This window comes from Cyprinus carpio, chromosome A5 (genome assembly GCF_018340385.1).
Source record: "Cyprinus carpio isolate SPL01 chromosome A5, ASM1834038v1, whole genome shotgun sequence".
NCBI classification, from domain to species: domain Eukaryota; kingdom Metazoa; phylum Chordata; class Actinopteri; order Cypriniformes; family Cyprinidae; genus Cyprinus; species Cyprinus carpio.
The window spans coordinates 3,961,944-3,980,627 of record NC_056576.1 but is presented as its reverse complement, the minus strand read 5'-3'; positions in this window follow the sequence as shown (position 1 = coordinate 3,980,627).

Below are 18,684 nucleotides of genomic sequence, written 5' to 3'. Positions count from 1 at the left end.
TATGGACAACAACTATGCATTTCACTGCTGCATGTTGCATCTCTTTCCATCTCTGAGACACTTGTTTGGCATTTTCCCAGTCTTTTCCCAGCAAAAAAAAAAAAACCCTTATCTCTAAATGAAATTAAAGTGAATGCCTGATTTTTTTCGGGAACCTTCTCCCAAGTCTGTTGTTTTAGAGTTTCTGTGTTACTTTTGCTTTATATTCATACTCTAATCAATGATTTGATATTTCTCTTGTCCCATTGTCCTCTTTGTGTAAAGAAATAAGTCTCCTGACAGTTCTCACGAGTTGTCAGTCTGAGTATGATTCAGTGGTCTATGTAATTGCCTCTTATTTAACTGTTTTAGTTCAACTTTCTCATCCGTTGATGAGAAATTACGCAGAAAGATTTTATTTAGTACTATTTTGTAACTTTCAGAGGGTGTGCTCATTTTTGCAACACAACACGTTATAACAAAATCTAATTTCCCTGAATATTTCTGACATGCTTCTTTGGTAACTGATCAAGCAGATGTACTGGAACTTTTTATCTCCAATTAATCCTAATTGGTCTTCTGACTAATGAGTTATTGATGAATTTGTTCATTTTCAGAGGGGCTGTTCTCATTTATTCTGAGTACTGTATTTATTGCTTCATGCTCAATATGTTTGTTACAACAGAGTTATTTCGGGATACAACATTCCTCTCCAATGAATATTTACAGGAATATCACTTATAATGTCATATTACTCCCTTACAATAGCAGCCCCTTGTGGTGCATGGCGCCCTGCCAATATGTTGGGCCAAGATTCACACCAGTTTCCTTTGCTTTTTACGAGCCAAGCACACTTCTTCTTCTTGTGTCACAGGTCTATGGCAGCCAATTGAACCACTTGTGGGAAAGTCATGAAATTTGGCACACAGATAGAAAAACAGTCTCAACATTAACCATAGCAAATTTAAAGTTTGTAACTTAAACATTTAGCGCTACCAACAGTTCAAAGGTGCACTCAAGTTTATGCTAACTTTTGAACCGTGAGGGCTAGAAAAAGTCTTTTTTTTCCCCTCTGATTCCTTGGATCAAATTTGGTGTGTGTTATAACAACCATGACCGGAGGCGACCTTCACAGTTTCAGCATAGCGCCACCAAGTCGTTGGGAGACATGGAAAATGCCTGTTTTAGCTTATAACCTATGAATGGTTTGACCAAAAATTTGGTGACATACCAAGTCAAACAATTCCCAATTACCCATGTAAGCCATTTTGAATTTTGTCTTAAATTATTTTATGAATACATTGGCGTTGTGAAACAGTGTAACAGTCTGTGTGTGGTGTCGATATAATGGGAGGGCAGCCTCTGGTGGCAGGCGGGCAGAAGTTCATGGACAGTATTAGTGACAGAGCCCCCCATAAGACCCATACCCCCCCACCCTCCCAAAGCGCCTTTCAGCTGTTGCTAAAGCAATATCATCCAGGATGGTGGTGGAGCGGTGGCGGAGCTACTTCCTGCAGTGAATGGTGCATAACCTCTGGACGTTCTACAGTAGGACCATCAGGATACAGGAAGAGTTCAGTAATGGGTCCCTCGACCGTGACAAGACAGGCTGAAGGTGCGTTGCTGGGCACCACCATCATGCAAGGAGCTGAAGCGAGCGCCTCCACCTCAGAAGGATCTGCAGCATGTGCTGCCACCTCTGGTGAATCTGTGGCAGGTGCTATCACCTCAGGGACCGCAGCAGCAAACACCTCTACTTCGGGAGGTTCTGCAGTGTCAGCTGCCACCTCTGGGAACATCATAGTAGCTGCTGCTGTCTCTAGAGTTTAAGTGGTGGTGTATGCAGCCCAAATACACCATAAAGCGATCCCCATAGTGGGAAGCGCTACAGACAGGGGACTTAGCTCAGGAACAGGTCGGCTAGAGTGAGTGGGTTTGGGGATATCAGCTGCGACTGCTGACACCAGTGGTGGATCTGCCCTTACACAAAGAAAATATATTTCCTAATATATGAATGATCAATATATTAAATGATATAACAATATATTAGAAATTATACAGAATAATATATTGTGTAAATATATTACAATATATTGAATAATATGAGGAATTGACGCTTTTCATATATTGAAAAATATGTGACAATATATTTACTTATAATATATGTAATTTTATATTCAGTAATACACTTTATAACATATACAGTGCCCTCCATAAGTATTGGAACAGTAAAGACAAAATTATTCTGTTTGCTTATGGAGTCAAGAAATCTGTAAATATGATTAAAAGATGAATATGAGACAAAACTACAGAATGTCACATTTTATTATTGGGTGATTCAGCACAAAGATGTTTTACCAGCTAAGAAGATCAGCACTTTTACAGTTTCATCTCCCTATCTGATGTGAACATTAGTATTGGAACAGTTGCCTCACAGGTCTTTCTAAGTGTTCAGCTGTGTCCTGTTGCATTAATTCTTCAGATATTAAAAGCAGGAAATGAGTCTTATCAGATATATCCATTGCTTCTGCATTCTAAGTCTTACATTAGATGATGACACACACAAACCAGGATGAAGACGAGGAAGCCGACTCTGAAAGAAAAGCAAGCAATTTGAATGCTAAAATAAAAGAGAAAGTCAATTAGAACTATAGGAAAAACAAAGGGTATGAAGAAATCAAGAGTTTGGAAACTACCGGCAACATCAGCAACCAACGACGACCTGATCGGCTGAGAAAAACAACAGTAGTTGATGACAGACAAATCATAAAAGCTGTGAAAATGAACCATAAAAATAAATGTCTGTAAAATCACCAACAACCTCCAGAAAGCTGGGTGATGCTCTGTCAATCTACAGTCCACAGGAGAATTTGACACAGAATTACAGAAGATACACAGCAAGATGCAAACCTCTGATCAGCACCAAAAATAGAAAGGCAAGATTCTTCACAAATGTGAGCAAGTAGAGTTTTGGAACTGAGTTGATGGACCAATGAGACAAAGATTAACCTTTATCTAAGTCAGGGGTTCCCAAACTTTTAAGCCCGCGACCCCCATGATAAATGCGCTGCTGCCCCGCGACCCCGCAACCCCCCCCCCCACCCCCCCAGCTCAACAACCCCTTTTTTTGGAGCCTCCAAACACCTTTAACTTTAGCAAACAGCGGGATACGTTGTGTTGTTGCTGCGCGTGATGTACGTACGTAACTTGATTGTGATTGACGCTGACGTAATCTCGTAATGTCTGGGACAAAATTACAAATTGAATTAAAATATATATATATATAGAATATATATATAAATATAGATATATATATATATATATATTATTTGTGTCAGACTTTTCTGCAAACACCATTTAACAAGTATTGAATTAACCCTTTCATACGTAAGTTTAAAATATTCTGGCTGACCCCCCAGCGTGAGTTTTTCAAGGCGATCGTTATTTAGATGTGTCACTTTATGGTTTCCATGGTGACGCGTCATTACTTGTCACGTGACACAAGACCGCAGAAACAACAGAGCTGAATGAATGATGATCTGCTTTTATGTCATTTTTCCTTTTTTATTCAAAAATATTCACAAATTTGTTAGATATGGCATGAAATAGCTGATATTCCGATTTTCAAATATATGCAAGTGGAAGTGTTTTGTTGTTTAAACACCTTTATAACGATCACGCTAGTTGAGCTGTATGCGCGATGGGCGCCGCCATCTTAGTTTGTGCCGCAGACGCAGTTCAGAGAATCGGATCTGTTGGATTTACAACACGTGAATTCATCCACTTCTCCCGAAATACATAAAAGTAAGTGGATGGTGAACTGGGAGAATAATAGAGTAAACTTTAAAGTTACTTACACAATGTGTATCTGATATGCATAAAACGTGTCTAATTATAATGGAAAGGATTATTATTGCCTCGTCCTTTGACATCAGTGTGTATTTTACAAACTCTAAATGTATTGTTTTTTTTAGTACGTATATGTCTGAAACCTAAAATAAACATTATGTGGTTGAAAACACTGAAAAGTTCTGATGACAGCTCTGAGCGCGCCTGTCTCTGGCTCAGCGCCAGCCAACCCGCCAGAGCACATTTTGAATTTCACGTCATGCACTGACCGGTGTGATCGTACACTCCAGGGACCAGCCTAGACTGATCACACCGGTGTGATCGTACGTGCGAAAGGGTTAAATTAATTGTAACAAAAATATATAGGGCCTATATATTTTTTCCACTTTTTTTATAGAAATCATCTCGCGACCCCTACGCCAGGGTCCCGCGACCTCCCGGGGGGTCGCGACCCCCACTTTGGGAACCACTGATCTAAGTGATTGGAAAGCAAAAGTGTGGATGCAAGAAAAAGGGAACTGCAAATGATCCTAAGCATACAATCTCATCTGTAAAGCTTGGTTGAGGTGGTGTCATGGCATGGGTATGCATGGCTGTCTCTAGAACAGGACCTCTTCATTTTAATGATGACTTAAAGAGCAGGTCATATGTTATTTTAAAGTGTCCCAATATTGTATTGGAGTCCCCTACATCAGGTTTAAATGCATCTAAGGTCAGAAAACATTGTAATTTTCTCAGAATATACATTTAATATTAGAGTCATTTGCCAATGATTAGGAAATGATTCGTTTCGAGCAAGTTCGGAGCAAGCCCCTCCCTTCCTCAAGCCTACTCTGCTGCTGATTGGTCAGCTGGCCAAACCTGTTGTGATTGGCACAGAGATGAGTCCTTGAGCCAGTTAGCGAGCGCTACCATTGACAAAGCACCTTTACATAAAACAATAATATAGTCAATCCGTTCTTATAATGACATAAAATACAAAAACACTTATGCAAGCGAATCGTGCCCACAGCTAAAGTTTAGCTGCTAAACTGTGAACACTAGGTGGATACGTTAGCCGAGTGCTAACGTGACTAACTGATTAAACAATACAGTTTGTAAACCAAAATATGTCTACTGTAATGTTTGAAGAATGACAGACAAAAGACGCTTGGTCTTAACTTTTAATCAGAACGCAGAACAGTTGTATCACAGGAGCACCAGCCGAAATCACTCATCTCTCCCGCATTAACCCTGTAACTGCCAGTGCAGCACAATAAACAGCAGTTTCACAATTATTATAAAGTATGTGTGCTACACTACATTCTTTATTATTAAACAAAGTAATTAGAACAATGTCAGTCTACAATAATTGACATATTCTTAGGTTCGCTGCGAATTTTTAGAACTACTTCAGTAAGACAGTAATATCGTGCTTTCCCTGGAAACCTAAAGCTGCACTAGGTATACATCACATATTGGCACAAAAAAAATTATATTTTGAGCACTCAATTGAAAATGTACACCTAACGTATCAATCGTACTACTTACAGGTCGTGGTTCAGAGAGCTTGTTAGTCCAAATTAAGAAGATTAGAAGCAAAGGAAGATAAAAGCCCAGATTAGAGAAGCAGTTCTTGATAAAATGACAAGCACACAATAAAAGGCTCGAATTGTATTTCTGTGGTATCCTTGAACACTGCGTCTTCTCAACATGATGTTACAAACCTCACTGTTAGTCTAGGGGTTAAATGAAGTCGTAACAAAATGTAAATAAATAAAAAGTCTGACGGTCACATCAATCCCCTGATCCAGAAAAGCACAGCCACTAAATTAAGCAAATAACTTAATTTATTAATAACAAAAGGAAGCAAATCTTCAGGAGAGGGCCAGGCCAACATAACAAACAAAAAAACCCTCTAGCTAAACACAAAAACTCTAAATAACCTTAACTAAAACAAAAGAAAATAAATGACAGAGTCTTACCTATCTCCCTGTCTACCATAAACATAAACAAAATTTTATATCCAAAACAAATGGCACCCTCTCCCTACCGCTTCCTAAGAAAGACAAATAAAGGTATTTACATAAATTAGAAAATAACACAAAAGAATCATAAACACACCCACCATAACGTTCACACACACACTCTCATAGTTTGTAATTAACAAGTTAATTCACAAAGTTCAGAGATAATAAAGACCACACTTGGTCCCACTGAGATACACAAAATAACACCCATCTGGATCAGGACAAAGAGTGAGCGCGTAGCCGTCAGTCCTCCAACATTATTTCTTTGCCGTCTTATACACCTTGGATCTCTGTAGCATTCACTCAGTACTGATGAATGATGGACAATCAGCTGGAATCCAATTAGCGATCTATAACAGAGAGAGACAGAAAGAGCAGGAGAAGGAACATGCAATGTCTAACTTTGCCCAGTAGGTGAAATCACTCTCCCAAGAGCGCACAATTCACAAATACGTCCACAGGACGTAACACCCCCACCACTAAGAATGCAAAAATAAATAAATAAAAATAAGAAACAAAATAAGACGTCGACCCAAATATCTCCTAGATGGTGAATACATTAATCGGGTACCACTCTTAACTTCTTGAAAGGGCATCTGCCATAACATTCTCCACCCCCTTCTTGTGACGAATATCTAAGCTGTACTCTTGTAGAGTAAGAGACCACCATAACAACCGTTGATTAGCACCTGACATACGAGAGAGAAACACCAGGGGATTATGATCAGTATATACCACAATAGGACTAATACTACTACCCAGGTACACATCAAAATGCTTGAGCGCTAACAACAGTGCAAGGGCCTCTTTTTCAATTACACTATAATTCCGTTGAGCTCCAATGAACTTTTTAGAAAAATAGGAGACAGGATGTTCAACACAAGCTTGATCCTCTTGTAACAATACAGCTCCAGCACCATTGTCACTCGCATCCACCTGTAATTTAAAAGTCCTTGTAAAATCAGGTGCAAAGAGAACAGGAGCCTGACAAAGGAGATCCTTTGCTGCTTCAAAAGCAAGTTGACATTCGGTAGACCACACAAACTCTCGTTTTATACTGAGGAGATCTGTGAGTGGACAGACCAAGGTGGAAAAATTTGAACAAAAAGCTCGATAGTAACCACTCATCCCCAGAAAACGTCTTAGTTCACGTGTACCCAATCATCTGAATGAATCACAATATCATCCAGGTACACTTCACAATTTGAGACTCCCGAAAGAACTTGATGCATCATCCTCTGGAATGTAGCAGGTGCATTTCTCATCCCAAAAGCTAAAACGGTGTATTGTAGAAAGCTATCAGGGGTTACAAATGCAGATATCTCAGAGGCTCGTTTAGTGAGGGGCACCTGCCAATATCCCTTCAATAAGTCCAACTTAGTAACATATTTAGCTGAACCAACTTTATCCACGCAGTCTTCAATTCTAGGAAGAGGAAAGGAGTCAGGCTTTGTTACATCATTGACTTTATGGTAATCCGTACAAAATCGAAAGGTTGAATCTGGTTTCGGTACCAGCAAGCAGGGAGAGCTCCATGGGCTCTGACTGGGCACGGCCATACCATGTTTTAACAGGTAGTCAACTTCTACTTTTATAACTTCCCGCTTTCGTGGGATTTAGTCTGTAAGGGTGTTGTTTTATTGGTTTGGCATTCCACACATCAATGTCATGAGCACAGACAGATGTTCTACCGGGGACATCACTAAACAAGATAGAAAAAGTACTCAACAACTCCAACAAGTCATGAGACTGTTCTGCAGTCAGATGTGAAAGAAAACAAGAGGGATCCTGTAATATAGCAGAATTCTGAAGGCGGGTGGGAGAAATAGGAAAGCCCTCCGCCTTGCAGTTCATCCTCGTCCGTAGAGGACGTAGCTATTACACTCACAGTAGCAGCAGCACAAGTTAAGAGAGAATCAACCTGCTTGCTATTGTTATCAGATGATGTTCTACTCACATAAGCTTTAAGGCGATTCACATGACATACACGATTCTTGCACTTTCGGTCCGGTGTAGCAACAACATAGTTGGTCTCATTCAACTTCCTTTCAATCAAATACGGACCAGCAAATTTGGCATGTAGAATCGACCCAGGCATTGGCAGCAAAAAACTAAAACCTGATCACCAGGTGAAAAGTCTCGTTTTACACTTTTTACATCAAACCGTTCCTTTCATTTTTACCTGAGTTTCAGACAGATGTAACTTAGCCAGGTCTCGTGCTTTACCTAGCTTTTCACGGATGGAGGTAACATACTCATCAACAGGCACAGGTCTAGATGGCTGGCTTAACAACTGATCACTTAGTAATTTTAACGGACCCCGCATAGTGTGCCCAAACACGAGTTCAGCAGGGCTGAAACCAAGAGACTCCTGTACAGTCTCTCTGGTTGCAAACATCAAATAAGGAAGACCCTCAGCCCAGTCTCTACCAGTCTCAATACAATAACGTCGCAACATCACTTTGAGGGTTTGGTGAAACCTTTCCAAGGCCCCCTGGGATTCGGGATGATAGGCACTAGACATTTGATGGCCAATACCCAGCATCCCTAAAGCCTGCCTGGAAACCTTGGAGGTAAAATTCGAGCCCTGATCACTCTGTATAATCCTTGGTAATCCAAACGTTGTACAGAACTTAAGAAGCTCTTTTACCACCACCTTAGCCCTCAATGTACTTAGTGGAATTGCTTCAACAAAACGGGTGGTCGCACACATTATTGTGAAGATATACTGATGTCCTGCTTTCCCTTTTGGCAGTGGTCCGACACAGTCAATAATCAGTCGGTCAAATGGATCATCTACAACAGGAATCGGACAAAGGGGTGCGGGAGGAATTTTCTGATTCGGCTTGCTTGCCATCTGGCAGACATGGCATGAGTTACAGTATTTAGAAACAGAGTTCTTAAGTCCAGGCCAGAAAAAGTATCTAGAAATGCGGTAATAAGTTTTAGTTATACCAACATGTCCAGAAAGAAAATTCTCATGGGCAAGTTTTCAAAACCTGTTGCCGATAAGTAGATGGCAAAAACTATTTGCTGCACCTCCTGCCAGCCAAGCTCTTCCTTCGGTGGCTTCCATCTGCGCATCAGCAAGCCCTCCTCCCAAAAGTAAACCCACCCCTGAATTAGAATCATGGACACTATTCTCAACAGCCTTTATGCACTTGGCCAAGGAAGGGTCTGCTCTCTGTACAACAGCTAAAGAGTCTCTCCCCACCTTCAAGGAAGGCTCCATTTCACCCTCCTCCATTCCAGAAGGTACATCAACATCAGAATCTGGTGGTATAAACAGAGCACATTCCACAGTCTTAGGCACGTCATTAGCTATAAAAGAGGTTGACAGATCTATTATTTCTTTAAACTTCTGTGCTTGAGCACGAGTAACCACACAAGAGGGGAACGCAGACGGAAACTTATCAGCTAAATCATCGTTTTGGGAAGTATTAGGCATGCGGGTCACAATAGGTGTAGGGAAAACTAGGCCACCTGCAAGATCATTCCCCAGAATCAAGTCAACACCCCTCTACAGGTAACTGTTCACGCACAGCCAAGTTGACTACCCCACTAACAATATCAGATTTCAAGTATGCAATATGAAGTGGTACATTCACACAACGCATCTCAATTCCACGTACCAATACTTCCTGACCAGTAAAAGTAGTATCGGAAAACGGCAAGATTCCTGCAGATATAAACGATTCAGCTGCCCCCGTATCACGCAGAATTGTTACAGGCTTAAACTCCGAATCACACGATAACGAGACTGTACCCCTAAACAAAAAAGGCTGATACATCTCTTTATCGGTGTTAGATTGTACAAAATCAACAAGTGCAACATTTTTAGTCTTAGAAGCACCACTCTTCTGCTTCCATGCTCTACAATCCGCAATCAGATGATTTGAATCTAGGCAAAAGAAACAAACTCGCTTGTCAGCACCCCCATTTGATTTACGAGTCACTTCATTTTTTAAACGGACGTGCAACAAGCTGCACCGAATTTTCCACCTGCATTTTGACATTTGCACCCAAAGAAAAAACATTCTTGTGTGTCAGCACAAAATTCGTCTGCCAAAACTGCAGCATCAGCTAGAGAAGTGACCTTCTGTTCATTTAAATACACAACAATGTTAGCCGGAACGCAATTTTTAAACTCTTCTAACAAGATTAACTCCTGTATTTCCTCCAGGGATGTAACCTTGCTAAAAAGACACCACTTTTCGAAAAGCACTCTCTTTTCTCTCACAAATTCAACAAAAGTTTGTTTGACTGTTTTCATATGCCCCCGAAACTTCTGCCGATAAGCCTCTGGGACCAACTCACTTCTCAAAAAAAAAAAACGAGCGGACGAGCCCCCACTTGTTACAAACCTCACTGTTAGTCTAGGGGTTAAATGAAGTCGTAACAAAATGTAAATAAATAAAAAGTCTGACGGTCACATCAATCCCCTGATCCAGAAAAGCACAGCCACTAAATTAAGCAAACAACTTAATTTATTAATAACAAAAAGGAAGCAAATCTTCAGGAGAGGGCCAGGCCAACATAAACAAAAAACCCTCTAGCTAAACACAAAAACTCTAAATAACCTTAACTAAAACAAAAGAAAATAAATGACAGAGTCTTACCTATCTCCCTGTCTACCATAAACATAAACAAAATTTTATATCCAAAACAAATGGCACCCTCTCCCTACCGCTTCCTAAGAAAGACAAACAAAGGTATTTACATAAATTAGAAAATAACACAAAAGAATCATAAACACACCCACCATAACGTTCACACACACTCTCATAGTTTGTAATTAACAAGTTAATTCACAAAGTTCAGAGATAATAAAGACCACACTTGGTCCCACTGAGATACCCAAAATAACACCCATCTGGATCAGGACAAAGAGTGAGCGCGTAGCCGTCAGTCCTCCAACATTATTTCTTTGCCGTCTTATACACCTTGGATCTCTGTAGCATTCACTCAGTACTGATGAATGATGGACATCAGCTGGAATCCAATTAGCAATCTATAACAGAGAGAGACAGAAAGAGCAGGAGAAGAAAACATGCAATGTCTAACTTGCCCAGTAGGTGAAATCACTCTCCCAAGAGCGCACAATTCACAAATACGTCCACAGGACGTAACATAAACGCACTAATAGCAAAAGTGTTTGTGGGCAGGTCAGACTCTGTTCGTATTTCGCGGGCAGGCGGGGATTATGCAAATGTGTTACCCAGTGACGTACACCGGTATCAGGCAAAAGAGTCGAAAATATAACGGCTCGTTACGGCGATTCAGAACCGACTCTCTCTTTTGAGAGACAATATCTTTATTTATCATGCACTTTTTTGATTAACGACTTTGCAGATTGTTTTCATTTAAGGACAGCTACGTTATAAACTGCAAAAGAGAGATTTTTCAAAAACCCATATGACCTGCTCTTTAATGTATGATGGCAGTATAGCATAATGAATTTGGAAGGGTACAAAATCATCTTGGCTACCAATATTCAAGAATATGCCACCAAACTCATTAGAAAGCACTTCATATTGGATCAGGACAATGACCCAAAACACCCTGCCAGTTCAGTCAAGGACTTTATCAGGGCAAAGAAATGTAAAGTCTTAGACTGCCCAAATCAATCTCTAGATTTAAATTTGATTGAACGTTAATTTCACCACCTGAAGAGGAAACTAAAGACAGAAACTCCCCAAAACAAGCAACAGTTGGAATTGGCTGCATTAAATGCTGGGGAAAAGCATTTCAAAGCATAAGACCAAGAGTCTGGTGATGACTATGGGTTGCAGACTCACTGCTCTGATTGCATGCAAGGGATCTGCAACTAAATATTAGCTTTTAATCTTTTACATCTGCCTTTAATTCAACTGTTACAATACTTATGCTCACATCAAATAGTTGGATGAACTCCAAGTGCTGTCCTTTTTATTTGGTAAAACATGTATGTGTCAAAAGACCTAATAATAAAATGTGACATTCTGTAGTTTTGTCGCATATTCATCTTTTAATCATATTTGCAAAAGTCTTGACTCCGTCCACAGCAGAGAAAGCAATTTTGTCTTTACTGTTCCAATACTTATGGAGGGCACTGTAGATAATATATGGTACTGCGTTAGTGAAATATATAAAACATATACTGTATTTACTCATGCAGTATATACACACATATATAGAAATGGGCTACATATTTCTTATATTTATAATTTATGATATACGTTGCATATTGTGACACGTGTCCCGAGCTCTCGTCAGCGTCGCCCTGGAAACGGAGCAGGCACACCTGCACCTGCTCATCACGGGCTGAGCGGCCACACCTGCGCCCCATCAGACGCTGTTCTCATAAGCCCTGCAAACCAGCACAGAGGTGAGAGATGTCTCCACAAGACTCGGCTGAAACTGGTCTTTCCTTTTGCCCACAGAGAGCAGCGTGTGACCGCAAGCCCCACCAGCCACGGGAGAGCACGGCCCCACACTGCACCAGCGCACCGACAGCCAAGACGCCGAGCACCGACCACCAAACCGCCTCACAGCAACGCCTATCACCCCCCTTCATATTTAATAAAACCCACCCTTCGGGGAACTTACCCTCATCCTCGAGTCGTGTCCTCCTTCACCCCGCCACACTGGTGGAGAATGCGGGCAGGACAGTGAAGAGGACACCGACGACCCGACCCCGGACCGTGTGCTACGAATTGGACTGGTTTGGATTGATTTTTTATTTTTTTTTCACGTTCCTTACCTCACGTGATTTTTCTGGTTCCCCAGGTGGAGCTCCTCCCCCAACGATGGAAGAGCTGTTGAAGCACCTCACCGAGGTGAGCATCCGGCAGCAGCAAATCGTGGAGCACATGGCCGCCCGGCAGGGGGAACCGAAATTGAGTTGGCCGCGCTCCGCCTCGCCACAGCCCCGCGAACTCCGCTACCTGACCCCCGTGTCCAGGCAACCCAGCTGCTGCCCCGGATGACGGTCCACGATGATGTGACGATGTACCTCCAGATGTTTGAGACCGTAGCCATTCGGGAGGCGTGGCCCAAGGAAGAATGGGCGCGCAAAGTGGCACCGCTGCTCACGGGAGAGGCTCAGCGAGCGTACTTCGCGCTTCCTCTGGAACAAAGCACCTCCTACGAGGATTTATGGAAGGAGATCCTAGGACGGATGGGGTTGTCTCCGATCAGCGCTGCCCAGCTGTTTAATGAATGGACCTTCGACCCCTCGGCAGCCGGCCCGGGCCCAAGCCGCTAGCCTCTCCCGTTTGGCCCAGCACTGGTTGCTGGGCGGGGGTCCCACCGTACACCAGGTAGCGGAGCGCGTCGTGGTCGACCGCCTCTTACGTGCTCTTCCCCGCCCGCTGCAGCAGGCCGCCGGCATGCGGAACCCGGCCAATGTGGATGACCGGGAGGCAGGGGAGAGAGCGCCGCCGTTTCCCGGAGGGTGGTCCAGGTGGTCCCCAGGACGACCTTGGCTGGCGGGCTGCACCGTGCATACCGAAAACGCTCCACGGGCGGAAAGTAAGAATAAACGGCCGCCCGTTCCTCGCCCTTCTGGACTCCGGCAGTGCGGTCAGTCTGGTCAGGACATCGATACTACCCCCGCGGACCGAAACGAAGACCAAGCTACCTATAACCTGTGTGCACGGCGACACCAGAGAAGTGCCTGCGCAGCGAAGTCACCATCGCGGCGCTGACCGGCGCTTGGCCCGTAGATGTCGGGCTCGTCCGAGACCTACCTGTACCGGTCCTACTGGGAAGGGACTGGCCAGGGTTCGACCGCCTACTCGCCTCCGTCACCCAGCCCGCCAGCCCAGCCGGGAACCGCCCAACCAAGAAGCCCAGCAGGAAAGCCCGAAGACGTCCCGTGCTGCTGGCCTCCGACAGCCCCAGGGGTGGTGAGTCACCCCATCCTCCTCCTAACCTCTACTTTGACTTATTTCAGCAGGTGACCGGGGAAGGGGGTTTCTCCAGGGAGCAGCACGAGGACGATCGCCTCAAACACTGCTGGGCTCAGGTGAGGGTGGCCGAAGGGAAGGAGCTCCAGCCGGCACCCCACCCAACACCCCACTTTATCGTGGAAAATGGCCTGCTCTACTGTGTCGCCCAGTGGCAGGGGGAGGAGAAAACCTTGCTGGTGGTCCCGCGTAGCAAGACGGAGGCGGTGATCGAGATCGCCCATGCCCATCCAATGGCAGGCCACCTGGGAGCTCAAAACACGGTCCAGGGCCTCCGTGACCGGTTCCACTGGCCGGGCCTAGAGGCTGAAGTCCGTCGTTTCTGCCAGGCCTGCCCAACGTGCCAACGGACGTCGCCTCGGACCCCTCCCCCCAGCCCGCTGATACCGCTGCCCATCATAGAGGTGCCCTTCGAGCGGATCGGGATGGATTTGGTGGGGCCGATGCCGAAGTCCGCCCGGGGGCACGAACACATCCTCGTCATCGTGGACTATGCCACCCGGTATCCTGAGGCCATTCCCCTCCTTAAAGCCACCACGAAGGCCATAGCCCAGGAGCTATTCTCCCTGCTCAGCCAGGTAGGCATCCCCTCCCAGATCCTGACTGACCAGGGTACCCCCTTCATGTCCTGGATGATGGCGGACGTTTGCAAGCTCCTCAAGGTCCAACAACTCCGCACCACGGTGTACCACCCCCAGACCGACGGGCTCGTCGAGCGGTTCAACCAGACCCTAAAGCAGATGCTGCGCCGAGTGGCTGCCGAAGACAAACGGGACTGGGACCAGATGCTCCCCTACGTGCTCTTCGGCATTCGAGAGATCCCTCAGGCCTCCACGGGCTTCACCCCGTTTGAACTGCTCTTCGGCCGACAGCCCCGAGGTCTGCTCGACGTTGCCCGAGAGGCCTGGGAACAACAGCCGGCGATACACAGGACCACCATCGAACACGTGCGTGAGATAAGGGAACGGATCGACAAAGTAATGCCCATCGTCCGGGAACACCTCGTCAGGGCGCAGCAACGGCATTATAACCGGGCGGCCCAACCACGGGAGTTTCCAGCGAGGAGACCACGTCCTGGTGCTGGTGCCCACGGGCCGCCTGCAGTTCTTGGCCACCTGGCAGGGTCCCTACACCCTTTACGGAAAAGGTCGCCCCGTTACGTACTGTGTACGGCAGCCAGGAGAAGGAGGGCGGAGCAACTGTACCATATTAATCTGCTGAAGCGCTGGGTCGGGACCGGGCCCCAGCTCTCCGCCTACACCAGCTCGACTCCCGTGACCCCCAAACTCTCCGGCTGCCCAGAAGTCGGAGCTGCAGCACCTGGTGCAGTTTCCGGATGTCTTCTCCCCCAGCCTGGGCGGACCCATGTCTTGGCCCACCCACCACCAGGGACCACCGTCCGGCAGCAGCCCTACCGTGTCCCGGAGGCTCGGTGACACGCCATCGAGGAGGAGGTACAGGAGATGCTGAGGTTTAGGGGTAATTGAACCATCACGCAGCCCAAGGTCCAGCCCCATCGGTCATGGTTCCGAAGCCTGATGGCACCCTCCGCTTCTGTAATGACTTCCGCCGCCTGAACGAGGTCTCCGAGTTCGACTGTTACCCCATGCCCCGTGTCGATGAGTTACTAGACCGATTGGGAAGGGCCCGGTTCATCTCCACTCTCGACCTTACAAAGGGCTACTGGCAGGTCCCCTTGACGGATCAGGCAAAACCGAAAACGGCCTTTTCTACCCCAAGGGCCACTGGCAGTACCGTTTCCTTCCCTTCGGCCTACACGGGGCCCCGGCCACCTTCCAACGGCTGATGGACGTCCTCCTCCGGCCGCACCAGGCCTACGCTGTGGCCTACCTTGATGATGTCGTAATTCACTCGGAGACCTGGGAGGGCCATCTGGAGCTGCTGCGGAGGGTGCTGACGGAACTACGCCGGGCTGGCCTGACCGCCAACCCCCGGAAGTGTCATCTGGCCCTTGCCGAAGCTAAATACTTGGGGTACCAGGTGGGCCGGGGCCTCATCAGACCTCAAGAGAAGAAGGTGGCAGCTATCCTCTCCGCGCCGCGGCCCACCTCCAAAACACAGGTGCGGGCCTTTTTGGGGTTGGCGGGGTATTACCACTGCTTTATCCCTAACTTCTCCTCCTTAGCTTCTCCCCTGACAGACCTGACCAGGAAAGGGCAGCCGGAGAAGGTCTCGTGGACCTCCGAGACGGAAGCAGCGTTCCACCGATCAAGGCGGCCCTCACCACGGAACCGGTCCTCCGTGCCCCCGACTTCAACCGCCCCTTCCTGCTGCAGACTGATGCGTCAGACAGCGGGTTGGGAGCCGTCCTCTCGCAGGGCCACGACGGTGAGGAACACCCGGTGATGTTTTTGAAACCATTATTTATTTATTTTAATTAAGTAATGTATAATCTAATGATATTTGTCCAGTCATCCTAAACACAGGCTCTAACCCTCTGCACAATGGTACAAACTTGCACACACCAGAGAAACCCTTTTACATTTCAATTACAAAATTAAACACTAACAGATCTCTCCCATATTGATATTGAGCAAAAACGTGAAATAACACTTTACTTTATTTTTACTCTCCTCTGGCAGCCAGAAGCAAAGCATGCTTCAATTAGAAATCTGCTTTACCTCATTTAGTGAATGTGTGTATACTGTATACTAAATAAAGAATCAAACAATGAATATTTCTTCATTTCTAAATATATTTGTATGTATCAATACATAGCATTATATTGTCAATGCATATATTGCTGTATATTGAAAAATATAAGTACTAGTTTCCAATATATGGAAATGTATTATGTAATATATCGCATTATATGTTGCAGTATATTTCACATATATTTTTGTTCTTAAGGGCCTCCACGCTAGATACCAGTCAGGAGTACAGACGAACTGACTTCTGACTTCTGGGTGCAGCAGACACCCTCTGCCCTCCTTGGACTACGCCAATTTAACAGATCCATAGAGGATTATTTTGAGGAATTTTTTGACCTGTGCTATCAGATGAACTTTAATGACATTGCCCTCAAATATATTTTTCGGTATGAATTAACTGGAGAAATTTCCCATTTAATGCCACATTAGACCCCTCACTGGACTCATTAACTTTGCTTTAAGGATGAGTGGCTCTGATTTTACTGTGGAGATCACGGATGAGGAATGCCACTCTTCTACAGTATCCACCAAACAAGATCATCTTCACACCCCAACCGTCATATCTGGGGTGGTTCACATCATGCGTGAACAGTGAAAGCCTGCTCACAACATGCCTGTTCAGCCTGTATCTGTTAACATCATGTCTGCTAAGACAGGGCTTGCTAACTTCATGTCCGTTACTCCAGAGCCTGCTCACATTATGCTTGTCAAGCAAGAACCTGCTCACCTCATGCCAGTTAAGTCAAAGTCTACTCATGTCATGTCCACCATGTTAAAGTCTGATAAAGTCATGTCTAAATACCGCTTTAAACAAAACAGTTTGTGTGAAAGCAACTGAACAACATTAATTAGGAAAACAGTGTGTCACCTTTATTTACATACCGCTTTAAACAAAACAGATTGTGTCAAAGCAACTGAACAACATTAATTAGGAAAACAGTGTGTCAACAATGCAAAATGACAAGTTAAAGGCAGTTCATCATTGAATTCAGTGATGTCATCATGCAGCTCAGTTCAGTTTAAATAGTATCTGTGCAATCATCTGCAATCAACGATATTGCTGTAAATGAAGTGACCCCTACTAAGCAAGCCAGAGGCGACAGCGGCAAGGAACCAAAACTCCATCAGTGACAGAATGGAGAAAAAAACCTTGGGAGAAACCAGGCTCAGTCGGGGCCAGTTCTCCTCTGACCAGACAAAACCAGCAGTTCAATTCCAGACTGCAGCAGAGTCAGATTGTATAGAAGAATCATCTGTTTCCTGTGGTCTTTTCCCGTCTTGGTCGTATGAGACAAGGTCTTTACAGGGGATCTGTCTCTGGGGCTCTAGTTGTCCTGGTCTCCGCTGTCTTTCAGGGCTGTAGAGGTCCGCTCTAAGTGCTGATCCACCATCTGATCTGGATACGTACTGGATCCGGGTGACTGCAGTGACCCTCTGACTTGGGAACAGACTGGATCTGGTGGCTACGGTGACCTCGGAATAAGAGAGAAACAGACTAATATTAGCGTAGATGCCATTCTTCTAACGATGTAGCAAGTACATCAGGTGTTATGGGTAGTGTTCCTGTTTCCGGTTTACCTGATTAATGCAGCCTTAAAATCCTTTAATGGATTTGGATATTAGAAGCATATTAGTGTGTTATGTGTAAGCCAGGTTAAAGAGATGGGTCTTTAATCTAGATTTAAACTCTAAGAGTGTGTCTGCCTCCCGAACAATGTTAGGTAGGTTATTCCAGAGTTTAGGCGCTAAATAGGAAAAGGATCTGCCGCCCGCAGTTGACTTTCATATTCTAGGTATTATCAAATTGCCTGAGTTTTGAGAACGCAGCGGATGTAGAGGACTATAATGTAACAAGAGCTCGTTCAAATACTGAGGTGCTAAACCATTCAGGGCTTTATAAGTAATAAGCAAGATTTTAAAATCTATACAATGTTTGATAGGGAGCCAGTGCAGTGTTGACAGGACTGGGCTAATATGATCATACTTCCTGGTTCTAGTAAGAACTCTAGCTCACTCTAACTCACGTCTGCCAAGCCAGAGCTTGCTCATGTCATGCCAGCCACTTAAGAGATTCTTCTCAACATGGAGAAGAACTTCTCATTCTTCTCAACAAGAGCTTCTTCGGAAGATGGCCACCACACAAGAGTCTCTTCGCAAAATGGCCGCCCTTCTAGAGTCTCGTCACATCTCAACTGATCATGAGAGTCTTGTGACATCGCAGCTGAT